The following is a 25,824-nucleotide window of genomic DNA, read 5'->3' as shown; positions in this document are numbered from 1 at the left end:
ATTTTTGTTTTCTGTTTTGTTTTTTGTTGTTTTCTTTTCCATAGAAGGTGTTTTAGTGTTTCCATCTTTGGACAAAAACCTGTTTCATTAAATCACTTTATGGAGCTAACCCTTACTGTGGACGCCCTGGCCCAGAGCCTTTGGCATGGCCAAGCTTTCATCCTATGGACAAACTGAGGAGATGAGTGGGCTGCATCATTTCTGGAACGCCTTTCTGCTTCATTCAGCTGCTCCGGAGTGATCAGCATGGTTAAGTCCTATGTGATGAGGATAAAGCAATTACATTTGATTTCCCTGGGACAGTGAAAATGAGTTAGTCAAACTTATTTTACAGCCCTCCATCATGCACTAAAGAACATCATCCAATTTACATCCCAAGGAGTTCAAGCCTGGAAATGTTGGGAAATGTAGATTAGGAGAATGATGGTGTGATGGGAAAGACACAGAGTGCAAGCTTCAGTATGTCCTAGCACATTAACCACTCATAGTACCCACTATGAGTAGCTCAAAGAACAACTGTTTCTTCCCTGACTTGCGTGAGCAAGACGTCACTAATGCTAAAGAGAAAAGTGGGGGAAATAAAGCCCCTTGCAAGGATTTCCAGCGAGCAGACTTTCATATCTGGAAAGCTTAAACGTGGGAGCCCTCCTGTGGCAGTTCTTCAGAAGTATGCTTTTCACCAGGATAAAAGAGTCACCAGAAATGTGCTGACGCCCAAACAGAGAGCAATACAACCATAAAATAAACCTGCATCTGTGCATGGTGGCTGTATACACAGCCACTAAATGTTAGCGGGCCAGCCAACTGCACGTTACTTGTGTCAGGCAGATCGCAAAATTTAACCTGACCAACCCTGTGACAACTCAGCAAATTCTGTTTAACTTTGAGTATTAAAGCCATTTGCACCTACATGAGTCTGATGTGTGAGCACAGAGCCACTGCTCCTTTTTATTTGAAAGGTTTGAGGGTAAGGTATATTCTGTGTGCAGCCAAAGTGTCGAGGGGAACTAGGCAGCAGAGGAAGGCTGCATGCTATATGTGAAGTTACCCTGGCACAGAAACCTGGCCCAAAGCTGATGTGTGACTTACAGGACATATTTGAAGCCTCTAAGAGAGCCAGGTGACCTGACTAGGTCTGAAACCATCCTACATTGCTGCTGGTGAATTTGCACATCAGGCTGAGAAGGTACAGGAGAGCACCAGCAGTGGTCATGCACTCTGGCAGCTCCCTCCTGTTGGGTGCAATGCAGGTACTGTCAAGGGGTGGCTCATATGGCCACAAATGTGAAAGGACTGCAGATACAGCCAAAGCAAAACTGTCTTTGGGATTTGGGGATTCACAGCCACCTGCCAAGCTGCACAGAGTGACTGGGACAGGGGGCTCTCAGGTATTTCATTCTCTGCTGAGTGCCTGGTTTTGTCACAGGCCCTGGACACAGGTCTGCCTCTGGGGTTTGCACTGAAGACTCTGTCCACCCCAGGAGGATCATATTTGTCATATCAGGGTACATAAAAATACTCCCAAAATAAATATTTTCTCAGTATCTTTGAGTGGAGGAAGGGCAGAACTGACCCCTGTGGGAGCATCACACGTTTAAAGCCACTTAAGGTGGTCATGAATCCACTCTTTAAGAGTGGTGGCTTCATACCTGCATTGGTGTGTACAAACTACTGCGATGCCAGTGTCATATTAATAATGACATGTTTTAACTGAAACAGATACTTATTAGTTATTAATATTCCATGAAGAGTAAGACTTCAGAAGCATCTCTCTCTAAAGTCATAAAATACGGGAATTTTGTAATATTTATGTCCAAAGTGACAAAGCTGTTAAATTTTAATGAACAAACAAAAAGCCTTTTGAAGAGAAGTAACACATATTGCCACATACTGTGAATGTATGTGCTGGTTAACCAGCACCCACTTTTATGCAGGTTCCAGACCATGTTCTGAAACTCACTTGGTTAAGCTAGAGCTTAAACAAACTTGGGTTTGCTTATTCAAGGTAGCATCATCCAAAGGACTGAACCTCAGGGTAATTATTGCATAAGAGGCTGTGTCCAGGAATTTTAATGTGAAGGACCCGCTTTTATCTTAGATGCTCAAAATAAGAACAGGGATGATGATGCTTTAAGTGACAAATGATCTTTATGGAATGGAGACATATAATAGCATAAATGGGATCAAAAATATTGATCATTCTTTTTTGTTATTAAACATATTTCATTTTTTCTCTATTGTAGCTTTTCTTTCAGTGCACTCATTTTATGGCAGAAGATGACACCCTCTAGTTTCTCATGTGTCTTCTTGGTATTAAGGTTCAATATGACATATTTACATCTGGGAGGGTTTTTTAATTTTTTTTAACAGAAGTTGCTATGTTCTATTATTTGCTACATTTATTAAGGCAAATATATTTACAAACTAGACAGCATTTTATGTGCACTTACGAAGACTCGGAAGAAAGCTGGTAGATACTCACTAAAGTGCTTTCTAAGGCTAAGGAAAGAATCTGTGGAAAACTAGTCATCTCTAAAATGCCAGAACAATGGGAATTCATCCTTCAATCAGCACCATCTCTGAAATACAGATACTTGGAAGTTTGCAGGCCATATAAAAATTCAGACTTTCAAATATTTTGCATACTAGGATAAAAAAGTAAAAACCCTAATACCTTTCAAACTTATTAAAGTTATTGAATATTTTGTTTGGGATACTTAAGAATTCATGCTAAGGCTAGTAGGCTTTCTGTCTGCTCGAGTCACTTGGGACAGTCAGATGGCTAGCAAGGCAGGGTGCCCGAAGAAAGGGGGCAGACCAAGTGTATTTGATTAAATCAATATATTCCCAGTCAAATCCCTATTATCCAGCATTATATGTTGGAATCTGGTGATCAGATCCATGTGTGGACTAATAAATTGTCTAAGGAGGCCACAGCAAACTATTTAAATGTCTGTCTAATTCTGTTGGTGTCTGTCTAATATCTGTCCAAAACTGTTGGTGATGCAAATTTAAAGTGAAGCTTTAAATATTTTGACTGAAGACCCCAGATTTTAATCTCCTATTTAATATAACATAACACTTTTTTATATTGCTGTACAATAGTTTTTATCATGATAAATTAAGGTTTCATCCATATTTTTGTGATGCCATTAGCCACCACAACCTTCTATGAGTTGCAGCTGCAGAAGGTTGAGGCATCTTGCATAACTGGGTGCTGCCATGTTCCTTTTGTCACCATCTGGACACCTGATCCCCCTAGAGAAACAGATAGAAACCATAATTTTTGTGTGTAGCACCTTTTCTCTAATCTTACATGACGTATTAAAGAGTATAACATGTAATTCAGCCATAAATAAATGTTTTCAAAAATATTTTAATCTCACCAGGTTATTGAGTGTGCATCTGAGGTAAACCTTGTTATGGAAAATTAGGGAAGGTAAGATTTTGCTCATTGCTGTGAATAAATACATGCACAAATACACATGTACAGATGCATAAACAAAAATCTCTTTAATGCTGTTTTCTTTTAATTATATTTTCATTTTTCTTCCTTTATGTCTTCCCTGGCTCTTACGCAAACATATCTGGAAGAGAAGTTCATGCATGAGGAGTTCACGTTGAAAAGTCATTGGGATCACTGGTGTTTCACTGTCAGAGACTTCAGTGAAACTTAACTAACGCTTAAATGTCCATTGCTGAGGAATGAATCTGACCCATAGTGAACTAATATGGTAAGTCTTGGTATTTTGAGACTGGCAACAGCTGGCAAGTTAACAGTCACCTACTGTGCAAGCCGGGGACTTTTTTTTTTCCCCAAGCAAAGTTTCACAGGGCTTCCTATTCTGAATTCACACATGCTAATAACGCAATTACACATCTTGTTTGTTGCCACTGCCTAATTATAAAATATAATTTTCCTCTCCTAACAGAGAGAAGGAAGTATAAATATTTTTATAAACATAAATCTCGGTTACACAGATCGATATTTACAAAATTAGGACTAATGATGCTGTCGTGTAAGGACAATTTCCCATCACAAAAAAAAAAAAAAAAGCAGTAAACTAAAGTGGAAGATTGTGATGTGCTGGAACATTATGAAAATAAAGGAAATCCTTCGAGGAGACTAATGATTCTGAAAGGATTGGCTTAAGTCCTACCAGGACTGGTCCTGATTGCCTTGTTGAGGCAAAATTTTTTCTGGGAAGGATTTTTGCCTTGTATGCTCTTTTATAAAGTCTCCTAAAATATATTTTTTGTGCCAAATTATTATGATTACAAAATTAAAATCTTAATAAATTTTTTTTAAAAAAAATGCCAAGGCCATGTCTTAAAAGAAAAGTGTAAGTCAGTTTTCCCTTCCATGCATTACATTGCAGTGACTGACATTTGAAAAATGCTCTTTTGATTTGTACAATGTCACCTCCTTCCCACCTTTTAGGGGGGAATTGTAAAATGAAGCCTTACCTTATAATTTTATCAGGGAATAATTGCTCCATTGGCATAAGTGTGGTCAGACACGACCTTGTTAACCGCAGAATCAAAACAGTCATTTGGCTTTCAAGAGAAGAAGCTCCTTTGCTCATGCGAGTATCTTTAATAATATTTACTCAAGAAATGTACGTACTGGCAAATAAAAACGCAAGATGTTTGTGTTTCTATGTGTTTGTCCCAGTACCTACGTCCCTCTTTAATTACTTGCTACGGCTATCTCCCTGCCAAAAACCGAGGAGGAGGGCGGGGAGGTGCAGGCACATGGGGGAGAGCTATTTTAAGAAACAAGAAAAAGTTTCAAGTTTCAAACTCTTTGTCTTGCTGGTTTTTTGCTCCTTGAGAGAATCCAGGGTCGGAATGTCTCTTTGCCACTCTTCATGCTGTTGGGTATGGCGTGCATGTGCCCAGCAAAATCTGCTGCTGTGGCAAGGAGGCATCTCACCCCAGCCATAGCCTCGTCCTTCCTTCTCTCTCTTTGCCATTGTGTGCTGCTGGAGAATTCAGCAAGCTGAGTGGTCTTTCTTCTTCCATCTGGCTGAGCAGATACTGCACGCCCCTTGGTGCTGCCAAAATTGCAAGATCAGGGAGCTCCTTGGATCATTTTGAGTTTCAGTAACGGCCTGTTCCCTTTAGCGTGGTTTTGACAGGCTGCATATTGCCTCTCTTTGTACAACCTGTACTTTTAGAAGTAGTAAGGTATTTGTGGGTGTCTGGCGAAGGCATCTCAAAATCCCAGCCAGAATGTAAACAAAATACAGTTCTTCAATAAAATTCAATAAATATTGGCCAATATAAACCTGCAAAAATCAGACTGTGCCATGCAACATTAAACCTTGTGAACTGCTGAAATCCATCACCTCGAGTCCTTTTCAAAAGCACCAGAAAAAGTACAGTCTAATGTACACAAATACACAGAGACTGTGTTAGGATGGTATGTAGAGGCCAATTAGTGTACTTACTCCATATTTTAGGCAGCAACTTTTGAATCTGTGCATTTAGAAGATGAGGTCTTTAAACCCCAATTCTATTGTCAAGAGTGTTTTCTTTGGAAAATAAACTGCCTTGGCTGAATTTGGAACTGCTCCCAAATTGAGCTTAGTGCTCACTTCCTGATAAATGGTAGTAGAAAATTTAGACCAGCTAACATAAACATTAGCATCTGTGTCCATAGAAAGAAGGTACATACAATAATACAGAGTGGACATCCCTCAAAGAATTGTGTGGGCCACTTAAAAACTAGAATCCACTGTCCTTTGTTTATACAGCACTGACAGATGGCTCATCTGAAAAATCCAGCCAGGCTGTAGGGCAGTGCTGCTCCAACAACACTTGTCTAGGTCCACACTAAAAATATATTTTGCTCAGACCCCACAGTGGCCTTATAAATGTGATCTATCAAAAATTCCTACGGGAAATCTTGCACTTCTGATGACATACTTATTTTTTTCAAGAGCAGCTTGCAGTGCACAAGTAAGGTCCCAGCTGGGGAGGGAGGTATGCAGAGCCATGCAGAGCAGGAGATGACACTGTCTTTCCTTCTGAGAAAACATTAACAACTACTAGATACTGATAGGATTACCCACCAGATCTAAGTAACTTTGACTCCCAAACAGAAACGTGACTGGACCAACACTCCCATGTCACTGATGAAAAAGGTGTGTGAGAGAGATTTCTGTACATGGGGAAGTGCTAAACTGAAGTGACTGGGGAAGGTGGGGTGGAAGAGTAAAATGTATGTATAGGTGCCAACTGACAGAGAACAAAAATAAATTCCTCCTTCAAGTAGCACTCAGACGCCCTTGACAGCAGCATCTTCACAATATGCACAACTTGTACCAATCCTGTCTTGCAGTAGTGCTTGCACTTCTGCCCATATCTCTCCCTCCATGCTCCTTCTATCACCATCTGGAAAGCACAGGATGTGGAGGATACAACAGAGAAGGGGAATGTGACAGTGTAGAGTAGGGTGGTGGTAAGTTCCTGCCTGCATGGAGGGAGGACAGAACAAGTTGCTTGGAGGGTTTGGCCTGTGGCAGGAAGCGTCTTCCAAGACTGGGATCTCACCTCTATGGCCACTGGGCCCATTTGGATTAGTGTGTATCTTTTTCTCCTTCAGCCACTCTGCGCACCTTCCTATGCATGCTTTCTGTGGTTGAGATTTATAGGAAAGCCACACTCATACTATAAGAAGGAATGTCTGTGGTGTACAGCCATTACATGATGACCTTTCAGTTGTTATGACAGAAAGACCTAGACCATGGGATGTATGTATAGAAACTATATGGAATATTTTTTTTCAGCCTGGGAAAGAGATAACAGGGAAGGGGGTAGAGGCACTGCAGGAAAAATGCCTGTCTAATAGTGGCAGAAAAAGAAGCAATTCAGAAATTATTATTTGCTATTTCTCATTGTACAAGAAGTAAGGAAAATCCAAGGAAATCAGCAGACCTAAGGGCCAAAGCAAAGAGAAAGAAATACTCCTTTACAAAGAGTATAAATTGTGGAAGGCATTGGCATGGAACACTATGATGGTCAAAAGTATAGTTTGGTAAAATAGGAAAGTAGATAAGTTAATGGAGAATAGACCCCTAAAGTGTAATTTCATTGGTATGCTCCAGCTTAACTACTGAGGAAGCTCTGAAAATATATCCTGCCAAAGTTTGGTAGTGTAAGGGTTATCTCTGTCTTTGCTGTGGTCTAAATTTTTTTCCCAATGCATTTACTTTGTGGCACTGTCAGAAACAGAACAGTGGAATAGCTGGACCTTTGGTTTCAATGTCATAGTTCAGTTTTGAGGCACAGTAGGTTATGGCTGGAGAGCAGGGCTAGAGGTATTTGTACAGGAGAGGCCATGTGGTTACTAGATAGAGGACTGAGGAGTCTGCTAGAGTGAAAAGTAGGCAGTGGTGTGGCATGAAAACCAGTGTTGGAGTCCAGGATGCCAAACATAAAATAGACAGCTAATTCACATTGACTTTGAAATGAAATAATTAAGTTGTTAAGTACTATAGACCCATATTTAGACTCTGATGTTTATTATTCACATTTCCTTAGCCATCTTTAACTTTTTGATTCAGTCATATAGTAAGGGTGGCTTGTTTTTTGCTGGGGTAGAGTTAATCCATTTTCCAGTAGCTAGTATAGTGTGGTGTTTTGGATTTAGCATGAGAATAATGTTGATAACATACTGATGTTTTTAGTTTTAGCTAGGTGGTTGTAGTGTCTACACTAAGTCAAGGACTTTTCAGCTCCTCAGGTCCTGCCAGGTGCACAAGGAACTGGGAGAGCACAGCCAGGACAACTGACCCAGAATGGCCAAAGGCATATTCCCAACCATGAGCATCATGCTCCAGATATTATTGAGGAAGCTGGTCATGAAGCAGGATCTCTGCTCGAAAATAAAATTGACATCACATTGTTCTTGTTTTTTCTTCCCACACGTGGTGAGCAATTGCATTTGTGCATCACTTGTATTATCAGCAGCAGCAGCATTATCTTCCTTTGTTATCCTATTAAGCTGTCTTTATCCCAACCCATTAATCTTTTTTTTCATTCTCCTCCCCACTCTCTTGGGGTGGGGAGTGGGGGGAGTGAGGAGCTGCATGGTGCTTAACCAAATGACGATCAAAGGAAAGAAAAATAAAAGGAATTTCTTATGTCTTTTTTCTTTCCCTGTTTATAACCAAGCAGATGTTTTCTCTGTTTTTTTTAAGGAAGGATCCACACATAAAAATGACTTAGACAGATGTGCTTCTGTGCTTCTCTGTAGCCAAAATTTTTGCCTTACCCAAAACTTTCTCATTCATTTTATACAGCAGGGATGATACAATGGAGGACACCAGTAAGCAAAGCTGAAAATAAGCTATAATGGTGTTTCTGCTTACTATTTTCACTCAGCTATTTGTGTTTTGATAAGCAGATCAAAGATGAGGACTAGCAAGTGTTCTGGAAATGTTTTAGTTCTCTTGAAGTTTTATTATACCTGACAGGAATTTGAGAAGTTGTGACATTTATTCAGCATTTCCAGACCACTTGGAGGCTGGCCAGTTTCTAGGTAAACTAACAGACATCTCACATTGCCCGTCCATCAGGCAGACTATACACACATGCAGTAGGGACCAACCTCAAGCAAATCTGACGTGATGCACCTCATAATCTTCAAGGCAAAAATATCTTGAATGCCTTTCAATGGCTTCAGAATGGACTAAAGGGGAAGAGACCAGAGGAATGAGTAGTCCTGTGGGGACCTGCAGGAAGGACTAGTGGAATAACTGTTGGCTCCAGTGTAAGGCAGTAAACAGCAGGAGTCATCCACACCTTGTCCTCTGTCAGCCAAGTTGCTCCACATTGCACACTTTATTGTGACTCCCTGAGTCTGCTAGGTATTGCTGCTAGTGTTTCAGTTTCTGTGGGAGAGAGAACTCTATTCTGTGTCCTTCTTTACATTTAACATGTTCTCATCTGATCTTCCATCCTGTTAACGAACTACAACTCCATGTACTAAAATGTCTTTCAAGAGAACAGAAGCAATTATCAGATGTCAGCATTTAGTTCTTCCTCCTTTACAGTCAAAAGACCCTAAGGATTTCATATGCAACATATGAAAAATAATAGATGCAGTCTGAGAAAGAATGGAACGATACTGAATCAAGCTAAAGAATATTTCAGATGCAAATGAATACTCTAATTACTGTATTTTCAAGTAACTGGCTGAAAATATTAAAATTCACTGTAAACGTTTTCACGGTTTCCTTTGAACCTCTTCTAAATACAGCATACATCAACTTTCAGAAGTGATAATGATGGTTCAAAAACTATAGGCTAGATCCTTAGCTATCATGAGTCTGAGCACTTAGATTGAATCTATGGAGGTGCAGCTATAGAAACTAGTTGAGTATCTCATCTGAGTGCCTCCAAGGACCCTGAAGAAAGAAATCACTGGGCCGTTATACCCTTACAATATAAATTCCCTACCTTTCATGTGACAGTTCTGACCAGTAGTAACATTATGGTCTTGAGGCTTCAGCAATTTTAGCTAATCAAGTTATGCTAATCAAGTTCTACATAAGTAGCCTACCAAATCCCACAACAATGTTCATGAGGATATTATGGGAGATAGTGTTGGCATCATCTGGATAGACATCTTCATCTAGGAAAATTCCAAGGTATTAAAAGGATTGATGCCCTTGCACCCCCCAAAATGTCCCCTGTTCTCTTTCCATAAAACATTACTGTAGTGAATTGCTTGGCTTACAGGTGTTAAAATATTTTATGGCATTGTGATACCTTTGTTCTGTAGATGCAGCTTTCACAGAATTTAGCTGCACATAGTTCAGGGAGCAGGCCCTACTAGATATATGCTATCAATTTGCAGGAGAAGTACTCCTTTGATAACAGCTCTGGATAACTTACAAGGTGTTGCTGATATCTCATTGTTTAGGTGTATTCTGTTTCTGCAGTAAGATATCTAAATGTCTTCCATGAAAAAACGACGCACAGATTATACAAATATTTTCCAACAAAATGCAACATGAAAAATTGGCTAAGACATTTTGATCCTGCAAGAAGGGTTTCAAAAGCTAAAAGGAAAATACTGTCCTTCCTATAATGCTTAGAGAAGTCACCATGTGCTGGCAGCCACTGCACTCACCTACAATCCAGTCTAGCATTCTCATCTTTTAATCACACCTTAATATTTGCAAAGGGGTACTTATTTATAACATCAGACAGGCATTACATAGTGAATCTAATTCCACAACCAGTAATAAAAAGACATAATTTACAGGCAGCCACTCCTGAAACAATATTAGCGTTTGGTATGTATTTCATCATAAACAACTTAGTGATTAGGTTCCCACCCTGTATTTTACATAACTGTCTTTTGGGGAAGAGGATGGAAGGAGTTGCCTGGAAATTTTCTGCTTATGTGGAGCAGATATTCAACAGAAATATAAAGTGGAACAACTGTGTCCATATAGAGCGCTTAGCGCAGAGACTTTCATCCCAAAAGGTCTCATGTTTGTTCTGCTAGGTTTCTAAAGCAATAAAACCTAGAAGTAAAATACCATTTGGAATAAAAATAGTATAAGCAATTAAATTTTTCCAACTTTCAAAGGAAAAATACATTTCTTGTTGAAATTCAACATTTTTACATCCCTGACTTACCCTCTTGCCTCTCCACCCCAAGCAGAACACTGCCACACACTGAATTTCAAACATATTTGCACAAAAGCACTCTATAACTATTACTACACCCATAAAAACATGTGCCTCTGAAAAAGTAGACCACCAAACATAGAGATTTAAAAGAACCAAGCAAACAAAAAAGCCCCACAATGAGGAAAATAAAGCAATCACAATGTCCATGTCAACCAAATCTGTCAGAGCAGTAAAAGCCTGAAATCTGTGGAAATAAATGTCTGGGAGGAGTGAGGACTGCCTTTCAGGAGCTCAGGGAAAGAAGAGCTGTGAGCTCCTACAAGATATTAGGGAATCACAGAATTGTAGGGGTTGGAAGGGACCTTGAGAGATCATCGGGTCCAACCCCCCCGCCAAAGCAGCTCCCCAGCTCATATTGCACAGATCGGTGTCCAGATGGGTCTTGAGCATCTCCAGAGATGGAGACTCCACCACCTCCCTGGGCAGCCTATTCCAGTGCTCTGTCACCTTGATGTCCTGGTTCTGGCCAGGCCAGAATCAACCTCCCCAAGCAGCCAGCACAGGTGAGCTGAGTTAGCCTGGGCTGTTTCCACACCACCTGACACCACTCACCCATAAAAGGGGCTGATCAGAGAGAGGTGATTCAGCACAACTCCTCTTCTCGGTAGGGCAGTGGATTTTTATGGAGAAGTGATGTCAGGTGGTGTGGAAAACAGCCCAAGCGAACTCAACTCACCTGTGCTGGCTCAGCTCACCTGTGCTGCTTGCTTGAGGAGGTTAACTGTGGCCTGGCTGGAACCAAGACACCAATCTAAAATAAGCTTCACATTTTGTACTCTGTTAAAGACCCCTCCAACTTTGAAACTGAAGTTATAGGAAGCCACATTTCATTAGTTCTGCTTCATGAAGGAACTTTTTTTTTCAGGGATATAAAAGATTCAGGTTGGCAGAGAAGAGGTAGATATTTCTGAAGACAGTCAAGGAAAAAGTTTCTACAAAAAGGGGTCCAGAAAACTCTTGAAGGAATTGAGCCACTGTGACGACTCAGCAAGTGATGACAGTCTGTAAGCAGACGGAGTGTTCCCTGTGTGACTGCTGCAAAAATGGGAAATAAGTGTTTGAGAATCAAACTGATTTTTCTAGAAGCAGCAGTTAAAAGGGTATAATACTTCAAAGTTTAAATTGCAAACTTCAGGCACTTGACTGTTGCAAAGAATATTCACTTAGCTACCTATTGTGCTAGTTAAAACAGACAGACAAATCCTGAGATGTCAGCTACAAGGACATATTAGATCCTAATCCTGACCTGAACAATTTCTGCAGTAGAAGGCAGGGTAATGTGTTTCTTTTAAGTACAATGAAAATCGTGTGGTTTTTTTTTTTTAAACAGACTCATTAGGACCCTTGTCACTAGTAGTTAGCTGGTAATAATTACATGAGCCACATCACGTGAAGCACTGCTGACTGCACTGTCTCGTCTCTGCTCTTGCCCATCTCCAGCCTCTCCTGTATGAGTTGGGCTTGGAACTGCTGCAGTTGCAGACTCTTGGTGTGGTGTTGCATGCCATGTCTCTGTTGAGTTTTAGGTGGAAGTCATGGGACATAGCAACGTTTGCTCTAAAGCCAATTCTTTTAGCTTAGGCATTTGGAGGAGATGGCCGTAGTGAACATGCTGTGTATAGCAGAGCAGTCTTTAATTTGTGTTGGTAGAAAGCAATGCCCTGCCTGTTTCCCTATGGCGCTCCATGTGTCATATTTAGGTGATTCTGGGAGAGGTCTGACCACCTCCACTTAATCCAACTAAATGAAGCCAGACAGACCAGTCAGTCCCTGGGCTCTCACTTCTGGATGACTATGACTGCTTTTAGTGAAGGTCATGGGAGAGGTGCACTGTCTGGCGTGCATTCGTGACAATAAACTCATACCTAACATAAGAGCATCAGGTTTCTTTGGCAAACTGAACACCCCTGGTGAGTGCTAGAAATCTGAGTTGAGACCCTGCTCATGCTGTTTTAAAAGCATGTCTTCCCTGAGCTGGATACATGCCTCTACCCTGATGCCTCTGGACATGAAAGACAACACCATAACAAAAAGGCTTCTGAGGAAGAGGCACTTGGACATTCAGAATAAATACAGATACAGGGATATTTTTCCTTTGTTTTTGTTTTTGTTTTTGTTTTTGTTTTTGTTTTTGTTTTTGTTTTGTTTGAGGGGTTTTTTTGGGAGGGGGTCTCAGGGTGTTTTGTTTGTTAGTTTGTTTTAGGGGGTTTTGTAGTTGACACCACTGGTGTTGCGTTGGCTCTCCCAGTACAGTGCCTGCTTGTGATGTGAAAAGACTGCAAAAATCTCTAGCTGAACATATGGCTTGCTTTTTTTTTTTTTTTTTTTTGTAGCATATTGTTCTCTCTCTTCTTGTTTTATGTCTCAGTCTTTTTCTTTCTTTCTTTCTCTTTTTTTCCCGAAGTACCATTGCTGGGGTGTTAATTACTGACAGATGTACTTGTTTATGCAGATTCTGACTATTATTTAACATTTATTACTTTTATAGCTCCTCAAGGCCTCAGAGCCAGGACTCTTCTTCCACTTACAAATACATTTAAGAAATAGTATCTCACCCACTGATTATGTTATAAGCAATTCTAAAAGGAAGAATTTCATGCTCAAATTAGAATTTCCATTATTCTTTTTTTCCAGGAAATGGCAGCATGTTGCTTAGTATTTCAGGATGCAGCTCCCTAGTTATTTACAATCTTAAGGCATTTAATTTTCCATTTCCATTTATAGGATTAGCATGTGAATAAGCTGACTCCGATTACCAGTGGCTGGGAAACACCGAGGTGATTTTACTGAGATGCTGGAAACTAGAACAGAGAAGTGGCTTTACATCACATTATATTCATTTAGCAGCATTTTGTTTACTCCCACTTCCTTGTTCTTTCCCCCCCTGCAGCCCTTGCTAGTCAGACAGGGGGTCCATCCAACCTTCAGCATGACTTCTTTGTGCTTGCCCTGGCATTTGCATTGCAGAACTACCGATTCCTTACAAGAGGAATGTTGTTTCTGGGTACATTTCCAGTGAAACTCCTGTTGGCATTGGTATCAAGGTAAGTTGAGTCATGGAGGGGAACTCATAAAGGTTCACACCACGTGGATGCATGTGTAGCAGGAACTCAGTATAGATCAGCTGCAAGGAATTGGAATTTTCTAAGATTTCTATGCTCCCTGCCTCAAAACTGCTGTGGATCAGGATCCCCTCATGTTTTTTCAGCCCCTCTGAAGCTCACAGATAGTGGCTTTATAAAAATACCTTCTTGGCTTTCCAGTGGTGTCAGGTCACTGAGTCAACACCTTACAGTTTTACAGAGACATCAGAATACTGTGTTCTCTACAGAGCAAGGGCACTGAGGGCAACTGTGGGACACCCTGGGGTCTGAACTGGACCCAACCCTGCTCAGCATTGGATTGAGGTGTTTAAAAAGTTTGAAGCAGCAGTTCACTTTAGATCCCTTGGTAAAAGATTATCTTAACTCCTCAAGTTAAAGGAGTCAAAACAGGAGTCAAGTTAAGGTAGTCAAAACATCCCAAAAATAGTTATCAATGGTGCTATTTACTGATAGCATTCCACAAATCCAGCCTTGGTAATGCATATAACAAGTAAAGGCAATACAGGCAGGCTCTCTTGCTATTCTTGTTCTGTACACTGAGTTGTCAAAAAAAGCAATCTTCTGAACATCATTCTAGAGGATTTATGAGGTTCTGTACTTGTATGAATCCCAAGAGACCCTTAAATAATTCCCTTTGTGTTTGAGTCCTGTCTTCCTGTTGAAAGTCACCTGCCTTTATGGAAAGGTTAGCTTCAAAGTGTATATGTGAAGAAGGTATGTTAGCTCCCTCTATTGCATTGGGATAATTTGGTGAGATGCACACTGAATATCACATGGTAGGGAAGAGGCTGCACAACCTCTTTTCTCACCACCCTGCACATCAATAACATCAAATTAATTGTGACAGCTTAAGATTCTAACCCCAGATAAAACAAGAGCTTCCTTGTATCTTCAGTGTTATTTAATATGAGTTGGTTAATAAGATGTCTAATGTAAGCACCTCTTTTTTATTTTGGGGTTGGTTTGGATTGTTTGGGGGTTTTTTGTTGGTTTGATTTCTAAAGCAGCCGTGCTCCGAAACACTGCATTTCATTGACCCTCTTGTGTCTACAGAACAAGCCACAGCCATCAGGCAGGGCTGTTCTGACATGCCCTGTGTGTTGTAAACATAAAGCCGGCAAGGGGAAAGGTGGATTTGTGTCCTCGAAGGATGTATTTTGTTTAATTGGACCTCATTGCAAAAACTGACAGGGCTGGCTGTGCTGATGATGGATGAGGGAACTGGAAAGTTTGTGATCTGTCTAGGCTGAGACTGAGCTAACTAGACAGACTAAGGGAGTTGTTATCACCCTTCTCATCCCTCATTAGCGTTTCCTAAGTGTACCTTTAGGGTCACATAAAGGAGAAAGCAGTTCATTTGTGAATCCCTTGCATACATTGTGGCTACACTCCTCTGTATTGGTGAATAAGGTGAATTAATCCCTCTGATGTATCCCTTTTAGCTTTATGAAGAAGTAGCTGTTGCTACATGCAGATATTCTCCTGCAGTTACTGTACAGCTGGGTTGCATCCTTGCATCCATGCAAGGGGACCGGTGCTGTGGCTCAGATGTACATCCTCACCAAAAACCTGCTTGAGAATTTTAAGAACTGAGTCTTCTGACTCTTAAAAAATCCAAGCCAAAAGGTCATGGGGCATTTGAGCATACCTTGTTTTGAAAGCATAAAGTAAAATGGAAAATTAATCTCTCCAAACCCAAATACACACAGCAACTGTAAACTATCATAGGTTTGTAAGGATGCGTGTCCTGCTCCAGCCCTATCAAAAAAAGCTTTTGATACAGCAGCAGTATAGTCACCTCAGTGTTCTGTTGAGTGAATTTGACTGTAATTAAAAGGGCCTCAAGAACTGAAAAAGAACAGAGGAAAATATTCTGTGTTTTTGCTTTGCACCGTATTCAAGTGGAGGTTAGATGCTGCTATTCTGTTTCAGTAGCATTTTGTGATGCTGTAATTGACTCTGCCAGGTAGATGGCAGCAAAGAATCCTTTTAAGAGAAAAAATAAAAGGAGAAAGACTGTCTACCAAAGCATGGCAGGTTAATGAGCTGAAACCAGAGTATAAAGGCATGGGCAACTGAGAGCATCCTACAGCTGCTATGTAAGTGCATCAGACTGTGCAGTGCAATGCTGCAAGACAGTCTAAGTTTCCAACTAACAGAGTTAATTCAGTTGATTATATTTTACATGTTTGTATAGATTTGAAAATGGAAAACAGTACATAAGGCTTTCTTACAGCAGCTAACTTTAGATCCACAAGGACAACCTTATTAGGATGTATCTACAGCAGTGATTTTCAGCTTCATTTAGTTGTAGTCCTTTTTCATCGCAGGTGCAAAATCCTGGATTCAAATATACTGCTAAAAGATTTGCTGCCCTTAGGTACACCTTGCAGCACCATTAAATGTACTCATGGATCACAGGATGGGATTCTTGCTTTGCATTTGAGGAAAAAGAGAGAAGTTGCTCTAGTGTGCCAATCAGCACTGAACTGATATGCTCTGTGAGGCTCTGGAGGAGCATCCCCCCCTTCCATTGACCGTGGAGACAGGTCTGCTCTGTCTGAAGCTACCCACTGGGGAGGGGGAACAATAATAAATAGATCATTTACTATTCTAATTGTTCACTCTAATCATGATGTGTACATCACAGAAATTTAGTGCATACCACCCCTATCCTTCACCTTTCCTGAAAAGGAACAGATTATGTAAATGTAAATTTTTATTTATCTAATGAATAATACTGGAGGGGAGCAGAAGCTTACCCTACTTCATTTTTCTCATGTGCTTCTTTTCTCTTTCATTTGGCCTTACCCAGAGCAGACACAGGACACTGTATTCAGATGTTCTCTTGACTAGTCATGTTTTACAACATGTATCAAACACATATGAACTCTTCCTGAACTATCTACAGTTAAAGGTGACCTTCCTATTTAATCAATGAATGCTCTGTAGTGTGACAGATTTGTATCCATACAAAATCAGTATAGTAAGAGGCCTGGTAAGAGATGCTTAATGGAAGGTCAGATCTGAGACCAGGTGGCTGCAGACTGAGGCTTGGATAACATCTTGGGTTATCACTTTCCTGTTTGGAAAGATACATTTGACAATTATATGTGGGAATCAGTATGAGAATTCCATGTGGCCCAGCTGAGGAAACTTTCTGAGTAAGGAGTGGAAAAGAAGAATGAATAGAGTCGTTCAAGGGGATTGAGCAAAACAGATAAAAAAGTGTGTATTTCAAAACAATTGCCTAACATACACAATATTTCATCCAGAAATAGCTTTGCTGTTTATGCATGGGGTTTTATTTTTGCAAGATTTATATCTTAATGATGTATTGCATCATTTCAATGGCTTTTTATAATGTTGGAATATTCCTTTTCTTCACAAGATAATCAAATACAGTAGCTAATTAGTTCCAAGTGAAACACTTTTTTTCCCCAGTAAACACTTACACATTTATGCTGTAGTAATGCTAGTAACACCTGGTCTAATATACTATTCTCTGATTTAGACATGATATCTCAGTCATCATTATGTAACAAGTACTCATAATGCTTAAAAAAATTCTACTGTTTTATTTCACATTGTTAGGTCTACAGTATTATTGGTCTAATGTTACTATTGTTACTAATGAAAAATCATTAAATAACAACACTTTTTAAAAATGTAGCACTCTGGTTGACACATCATATTTCAAACTGCACTTTACAAATGGCAAATTCCCTAAAGCAATTTTCTCCAATGACATTTTCTGAGTTGGGAGGAGGGTGGGGAGGGGAATAACCCAAGAAAAAAGGAAAACTAGTTCCAAAAACAAGTATTCATTCCCAATTTGGAGAAAGACAAATTAAAAACTTAATCAGAAGTCTGAAATCCAAATTGCAATCAACTCTACAAAAGAATCCTCGCAGAATTCTTTATTGCACAGCTAGTTTGTATGATCCTCTCTGGCTTTTTTTCTCACAGAAGAGCTGCAATATGCTTGTCATTTGTAAAATGTCCTGAGATCTGCACTGGGATTTGGAATGATAAGGTATTAAATACAAGATAACCTTTCAGAACTTCATAACAGCCACAAGCTTGGTATAAATTGCTTTAAATATCTGACGTTTTATCACTCCTTTCCTTTTTGCTGTGGGAATGGAAACAGAAAGGATCACTCAGGGGATGGCAGAGTTGGGTGCAGAAATCAGGCACCATGACTTCCAGGCCTTTGTATATCTTGGTCTAGTGGTTAGAGTACAGGTAGTAAAACTAAATAGACCATGAGAAAGATTTAATTTAAACACAGTATCAAACATATTCCAATTTAGAGAAGGTGCTTTACAATTAAATAGATTCAGGAGAAATGCGCATGAAATCTTTCCTCTTTAAACATATTTTTGTTCATGATATTGAGCTTTTAAAACTTGAGTTATGGTACTAATAACCCCTACAGGGAACTAAGGCTTTAGTGGTAAAAACAAGCTGTTCAACACAGTGCTGTGAAACTATTTATTAGATGGACAAGGGAAAAAGAACTAAATCAAGCAGACATTAATCTGGCATTTCAAGCAGGTCAGACAAAGCAATGCATTTTTATTTTTATATTTTATTCATGCTACTTCCTTCCCCGCTTCCCATCTCCACTTAGAATATACAAATGAGTGAGTCACAAAAGCTCTGCTTCCACGCAATCTTACTCACAGCAACTAGCAAAACAATTTAAAATGACAAAAGAAAAAAAAAACAAACACCAGCACCACAACCCAAAAGGTTCAAATAGTAATCTAGAGAAGCAAAGTGCCTTCCTTACAGAACCTGGACGATCCAAGGGTAGAAGATGTCCCAACCCAAGATAATCAGATTTGACTCTGAGACTGTGATACAGTTTCATATTAGGTGGACGTTGCCAAAACATATGCCTAAACATCTTCACTGACAGTGGTGTGTTTAACTGTCTCTGCTTCTGTTACCTCCTTCCCCATATGTTTTCCTATGTTACCATAGCAAAACCTGAAACAGCATCTTTATCTGGTATTTCCTTTTGGGGCCCAGTACCAACACATCTTTCACCCAATGAGGCTTTTTCAAGCCTTTTTTTTTTTTTTTACTTGATGTACAGATTTTTATTTTTTTTTCTTTTTTAATTCATTTAATAATGAGTTTTGGGCAGGTTTTTTGAGTTCTGTATTGAGCTGTCTCCTTTCTCAAACCTCCAAAGCTACCACTAGGCATGATTTTAATGTCTCAGTTGTAAAATTCATGTCCAAGGTTTACCTTTAGCTCATATTTCCACTGAAATCATACAACAATTTTTACCTAGCTTTCCTTAGAAGCCTGCTGGGACATGCATGGCTGTATATGTATACTGTCTCCTGTAGAAATTCCTTTGAATTTCAGAAAGAATGATGCAAAGAGGATTTTTCACACATTTTGCAAAATGCTGGAAGTCTGCTTGGGTATACACACAGATTTTAATCTAACAAAACAGAGGTAGTTTTGCTTATTTACAGTAACCTACATTTTCAAAAAGAATTTAGACCTCAATCCAACAGACCTTTAAATCCACATGAACTTGTACCTAGCTGTACAGTTTTAGTTAATACACTTTTAAAGGTTCACAGTTTTTGTTTGTCAGGAAGAGTACATGTCAGAAAAATGTCTGCAAGTCTTCATGTATATTTTTACATCATTCCCAAAGTGCTCTGGCTTTAGTAAATACAGCTAAGAAAATAAACTTTCAGGGACTATATTCACACATTGAGAGTATTTTCAGAATTTTCCTCTGCTTTAAACTATCTCCCGTGTACAAAAATGTTTCTTAAAAGCTGGAGCAACATACTTGAAAATGGTAGGGAGCCAAAGAAGGAAAATGTTTCTGGAAGAAAACAATTTCAAAAATTCCTATTCTCTCATGTTCCATTTGAGCAGATTGATTACTCCTCCTGTCACATTTATGAGGCTGACATATTTTAATATATTCATTCTCCAGAGGGAGAAACTGAGGTTTAAATAAAACAAAGTAAAGAGATCATAGTAAATGTACAACTATAAAAAATAACAACTAAGTACATTACCTCCCCTCTCAGCATAAAAAAGGTTCTTCTTTCAATGTTTAGGAATGATCAAAGCTGTAGCTAGTAGTCAGGCAAGGTATATTAGAAACAATTCATTATGTGAGCATACTAACCCCAAGTGCATATTTTCATCACAGCAGAAAGATAGTATTTCTTTGCAGCCCCAAACACTGACAGCACATCACCAGAGAAATGCGAGAAATGCTGCTTTGGAAAAGGCAGAAGGCTTAAGATGTACATCTCACTCAGTGGGCTGACACCAGCAGAATCCTTGCTAAACATATTTAATGCTGCATCATATGATTATGTACGCTTGGAAATCACTGTTTTGGATGTGCATTTTTCTTTTCTGTAGTATGATACAAAAGGCTGTTTTTCTTTAAAGTTAATATGCAGCAGGTTTTAGATTCCTTCTTCTTATGGCTTTGAACTTTGTTGTGATGAATACAGAAGGCATATATTTTGGACTGAGAAGTCCCAGGAGCATTATATTAGGTTGTCCTCCCTTTCCTCTTTGGACTGCAGCATTTCACAAATCTCTGAACCCTCAGAGTTTTACTGAAGGAGTAGTGATGATAAGTGGTTAGTGGTGGTATCATTTCATACACATGAATTAAATCTTGAAAGTAATATGATTGAAGAAAGACCAACTTAGTTTTAAACATTTTAACAATCCTTCTCTCAGTTACTCATATTTATTGCATTGTCAACATGATACTAATTCATTACTCTCCATATTAACATTTCAAGTGTAAGATGCTAGGTTAATCTTTTAGTATATTATTTTTAAGTAGATGAAGCTAGAATTTTTAACATAAAATCTAGAGGTATTTTTCTTTGCTGATTTTTTTGGTTTCTTACTTTCTGTTTACCTCAGAAGATAAATTTCTTTTTCTTTTTTGCCAGTTCCCTTTGAGAAAATCTTATTAACATTCATAAAAGAAACAATAATAAAATGCCACAGAAACCATATGCAATTCTGCTGAAGAAAATGTCATGCTAGGAATACAGCAAATAACGACAATTTTATGTTTCAAAGCACATGCCAGGCTACTGGTAGAGATGAGGATTGTGAGGAGTCCAGAAAAAGAGAAGTTACTGTTGCCAAGTAAATTTCCCTTCCAGAGTGGAAAGCTGTCATCCTACCTCAGGACTTCTTCCCTTCTCCCCTCTTTCCCTTCCCTTCCCTTCCCTTCCCTTCCCTTCCCTTCCCTTCCCTTCCCTTCCCTTCCCTTCCCTTCCCTTCCCTTCCCTTCCCTTCCCTTCCCTTCCCTTCCCTTCCCTTCCCTTCCCTTCCCTTCCCTTCCCTTCCCTTCCCTTCCCTTCCCTTCCCTTCCCTTCCCTTCCCTTCCCTTCCCTTCCCTTCCCTTCCCTTCCCTTCCCTTCCCTTCCCTTCCCTTCCCTTCCCTTCCCTTCCCTTCCCTTCTGCATAACAATCAGGATCATTCAAAGAATGGGTTTTAATGCTTTGGAGATCCAATAAATGTTGTAAAATTGCATTTGTCCTGGAGACTCATATTCCCTGGTCTTCACCCCACTGTCACAAGGAAGGGTTAAATGATACCCTGTCATTGGTGTGCAAGGATACTGAGAACCATCTTTTTCTTCAGTGTGTGTCCTTCATGCCAAACTGCTCTCAGCAGCTAAACAGGAAAGCTGAGTCATGCAACGCATTTTCCTTTGAGGGTCAGGCAATTGTTTTCTTATACTTCTCCCAAAGCTGGATGATAAATAGCCCTCCTTTTTGCTTCAGATCCCATACTTTCAGGAAAGAAGAGCTGTTGGCTTTTTACACAGCAGATTTTAAGGGGGGTGATTTCTAAGACTTACTTTGCAAAGCTAGACCTAACTGTGATTTGAACAAGAAGGGTGGATGGAAATGGGGTGTCCATGTCAGATAATGCAAAAACTCCACTAGCCATTCCAGGTGGGGTCTGACAGCTCCTATGGGTGGTGTCTTCAGGCTCCCAACCACCACTCCAAATAAATTCGTATTGGAATCTTGATTCCTGTAAAATTCCAGTTTATATACTGATCATTGAAAATCTTCCCCTTGGCCATTAGACAGAGCAAAACTCCTTTGAATGCGGCCTTTCAAAACATAAAGTATTTTGTTCTCACAACAGAAACCCACTCATTCTCATTGGCAGCTGTTGGATGTTCAGTGCTAAACCAGGAAGAAAGCTAAAATTACTGTTGAAGCATAGATTTAGACTCAAAATCTTTACAATTTTTGAAATTTTTGGAAGGCAGTAGAGAATGCTACTTGAAATCCTCCTGACGTTTTTATACATCATAGTGCTATAAAAAAGCTTTCTAAAAGAGGCACCATATTTCCCTCAATAATAGATGTTTATAAACTTGAAATGAAGCAGCAACAAATGTTGAACTTCACTCTCAAAACAGAGGTACCTTTGTCCCAGTGCTAAACACCCATGCCTCATGCCAGGACAGAGTAATTTTGCTGTGATGTTGGACAACTTTCTACCACTCTGTTCAAAACATACAAAAGAGAGGCTTTTCCTCAATCAGCCTTCTTCTGTATAAGGACTCTCCAACAGAAGAAGGTAAGCTTGTCTACCATCTCTCAGTAGCAGGGAAGTGGGGTTGTTCAACAGAAGTCTGTGTTTAATCATAAGGAGATTTATAGATGCGGCTGGCTTTGGTCTAAATCACACCAAGAGGAGACAGATGAGGTCTCAAGTGGGGGACCGCTCTGAAGAATCACTTTAAACTTTCTGGAAAAGGTCCCCAAATGATGCATGCTTATCAAGGTGGGACAGGCATGGGTGAAGTACAGACCATGCTCTCACATGGAGCAAATGTGGCTGGATTTGGAAATCAGCTTGATGCAAGAGAAAGTTACACTTACTACCACCCCCACTGGAGAAGCATGAGCAGTCTAGAACTTGGGCCATTGGGGTTTGGTTAGAGCCTGGTAAGGGGAAGGATGCCCTGTCCTGCAGCGAAGAGAAAGGTATCTGAGCTCATAGTGGGGGTAGGTAAATAACTACAGAGAGGCTGAGACATAAGCACAGCTGTGATGAAGACTCCTTCATATTGTGTCCATCTATGGTCACAGTCCCTTGGAGCCAGCTAGGACAGGCTGTGTCAAGCAGAGTGCAGCCCCTGGGCTCTTCTCACAGAGGCCACCTCTGCAGACCTCTCACTACTAAATTCTTGGCACTGACACCCAATAAAATATCATGTAGATTTAATGCTATAAACCCTTATGAATGTCACTATGCTTCATGCTTGCAATCAACTTCAGCATCTTACTAACATAGGGATGGTCTTCTATGAGCTTGCTGGGGCAAAGACCCTTTTTTATCCAGTACTTCATCCAGGAAAGCCTTGGTCAGTCACTGAGTCATGTAGTCATGTGGCTGTTATTGCAGTAAAAGTCAATAATACACTTGTTTTACCAAGACACACCTGTGCATCTTAAACCTTTGTCTTTACCACTTCACACACCAACCGCATTTCTAGGGGTTTTGGTGATTTCTTTTTTCCAGTCATCCTCTTGGACATGATGGAATAATTCAGGTCAAGTACTTCCTCTCCTCCCTGAATTTGTATATACATTCATCTTTGCTATGAAATCTGATCTTTTCCCCAGACTTCATTCAGAAGTAGGAAAAGTAATCCTGCAAAAAGCCTTGATTGCTCAAGTTGCCTGTGGTGTCCAGAATTCATTATATAAGAAATTCTAAATGCAAAAGGTCTTCAAACAATACACAAACTTCTTAGAACTTAATTTCAAATATGCTTTTTCCTTTTAAAAATCTCATTAATAGTGAAATCAGTGCAAACTTACAGCCTTGTTTGTTTATTTGCTTTCTATATTTGTTATCTGTAATTTCTGAAAGTTAATATCTTTCTCTGACTTTCTATATGATGGTAGGCAAGAAAATTTACCATCCTCTCAAGTTTGCTTTCTTTTTCACATGTGTAAACAACTTTTTATGTAGGAAGGATGGGAAAGGCATTCTCGATAATCAATTACAAAATCACACATGCAGATTTGGGTTCTTTTTTCATTTATTTTGCTTTGGGTTTTTTACATTTCTAAGTGCTACAATTCAATCCAGATTTATACACTCCTGTGACCATGCTTGTACAATTTAAACAGTAGGCCCTGACAAGTAACACAATTATCAGTAAATACGTTTCCAGATCATCAGAATCCATGCATCCTGATAGTCAAAAAAGCATTGTGTAAGAAAGCATTTAGGTATAGAGGAGACAGATGCATTTCTCTCTCCATGCCATGCTGTGTTGCCCACTAATAACTGACTTGTTATTAGTTAAGGTTTGTTGCATCTTGACTCAATGTGCCATCTTATCAACTTCTGATATAGAAGAACATTTTAACACAATGAAGTCAAGATGAGGACTTCATCACAAATCTGATTATCACCATTGGAAGCTGAAGAGATGATAGGATTTGGTAGACAATGGAACTGCTAAAAGTCCTCACACACATGACTTTCTCATCTATTTTGGGCTCAGTGCTCTGTTATATCTCATGTGTCCATGGTGGCCTGAGACGGATATTAATAACATCACCTTGTCTTGCTTGCTTTATGTCTCAAAATGAATTTTAAAGTAATTTACCCTCATGCTTCAATAAACAGTTATTCTTCATTCCTAATGGAGTATTGGCTATCTCCAGGATCTCTCCCCTCTTCCTTCTCCATTCCACCCACCACCCAAAATGTGTTTGACTGGAAGATAAGAGTTTAACTGGGTTTTGTACATCACTAGAAAAAATGCCATCAAGAGTAAATAAATAAAACATATGGATATCTGTTGAGAACCAACACCTCTTTCTGCAGGCATATTTCATTGTTTAACTAATCTAAATACAAATGACTTTTTAATAACTAAATCTAGATCCTTCATTAATTTGTAATACATAACTGTGCTGTAGTAGCTAAATACAGTAGTACAGAAGAGACTGAAGTAGCTGATTTGGAATGGATCTATCATTTTATGCTATCAATGATGTTTTCTGAAAGCAAAATAAAAAATTGCTATCAGAGTAAGAAAAAAAGATCCCAAGTAGCATGGGAGAAAGAAATATTGATAACTGTGGCTATTATCCCATTGAACTCAGAAGGTTGTGTCATGATACAATAAGTGTGATTGAAATCTTTTTACAATGCATTCTTTCTCTCATTATGTTGCTGTTGTGTGGTAATTAAAAAGATACACCAAAACCATCTAGTCACCTCTTCAACATCTTAGTCCAACTGCCCAAATTACCACTGGTAATTTTTCTGATCTTTGTCTCAGTTGCACAGTTGATTGGACATCGTTTCCCCCTCTGTGATCTGCACAAGGACTGGGTATTTTACTGCCATGAAAATAATTAACGAAGGAAGGTCATAGAATCATGGAATAGAATAGAATAGAATAGAATAGAATAGAATAGAATAGAATAGAATAGAATAGAATAGAATAGAATAGAATAGAATAGAATAGAATAGAATAGAATAGAATAGAATAGGGTTGGAAGAGACCTTAAAGACCATCAAGTTCCAACCCCCCTGCAAAAAGCAGGGACACCTCTTACTAGACCAGGCAATTTAAGCTGCCTTAAAATTTGATTCCTTAGGTTCCATCATTTGCTACTAAAGGCTTTCGTTTAGTAAAGTTCTTCAGGTAGCCCAAGGATTTGACTGCTAGGATGTGTAGAATGTGATTTAAGCTAGCAATTGCTATTTTTCCATTAAAGAAAACAAATGATGAGGTGGGCTGCTTCAGGGTGTCCCTTGAAACACATACCTCTTCACTGATTATTTGTTTTTTCAATAGCAGAAGGATGGTGATCTACTCACAAATGTTCTTTCTCTGTTTCTTCTCACTGAATAATTAGATTGGGCAAATGCTGGGAACAGACATCTCCAAAGGCGAAGTAAATCTTGAGAAGAGTACTTGAG

The sequence above is a fragment of the Gallinula chloropus genome (assembly GCF_964237585.1).
Source record: "Gallinula chloropus genome assembly, chromosome: 1".
Classification (NCBI taxonomy): domain Eukaryota; kingdom Metazoa; phylum Chordata; class Aves; order Gruiformes; family Rallidae; genus Gallinula; species Gallinula chloropus.
This window is presented reverse-complemented; position numbering follows the sequence as displayed.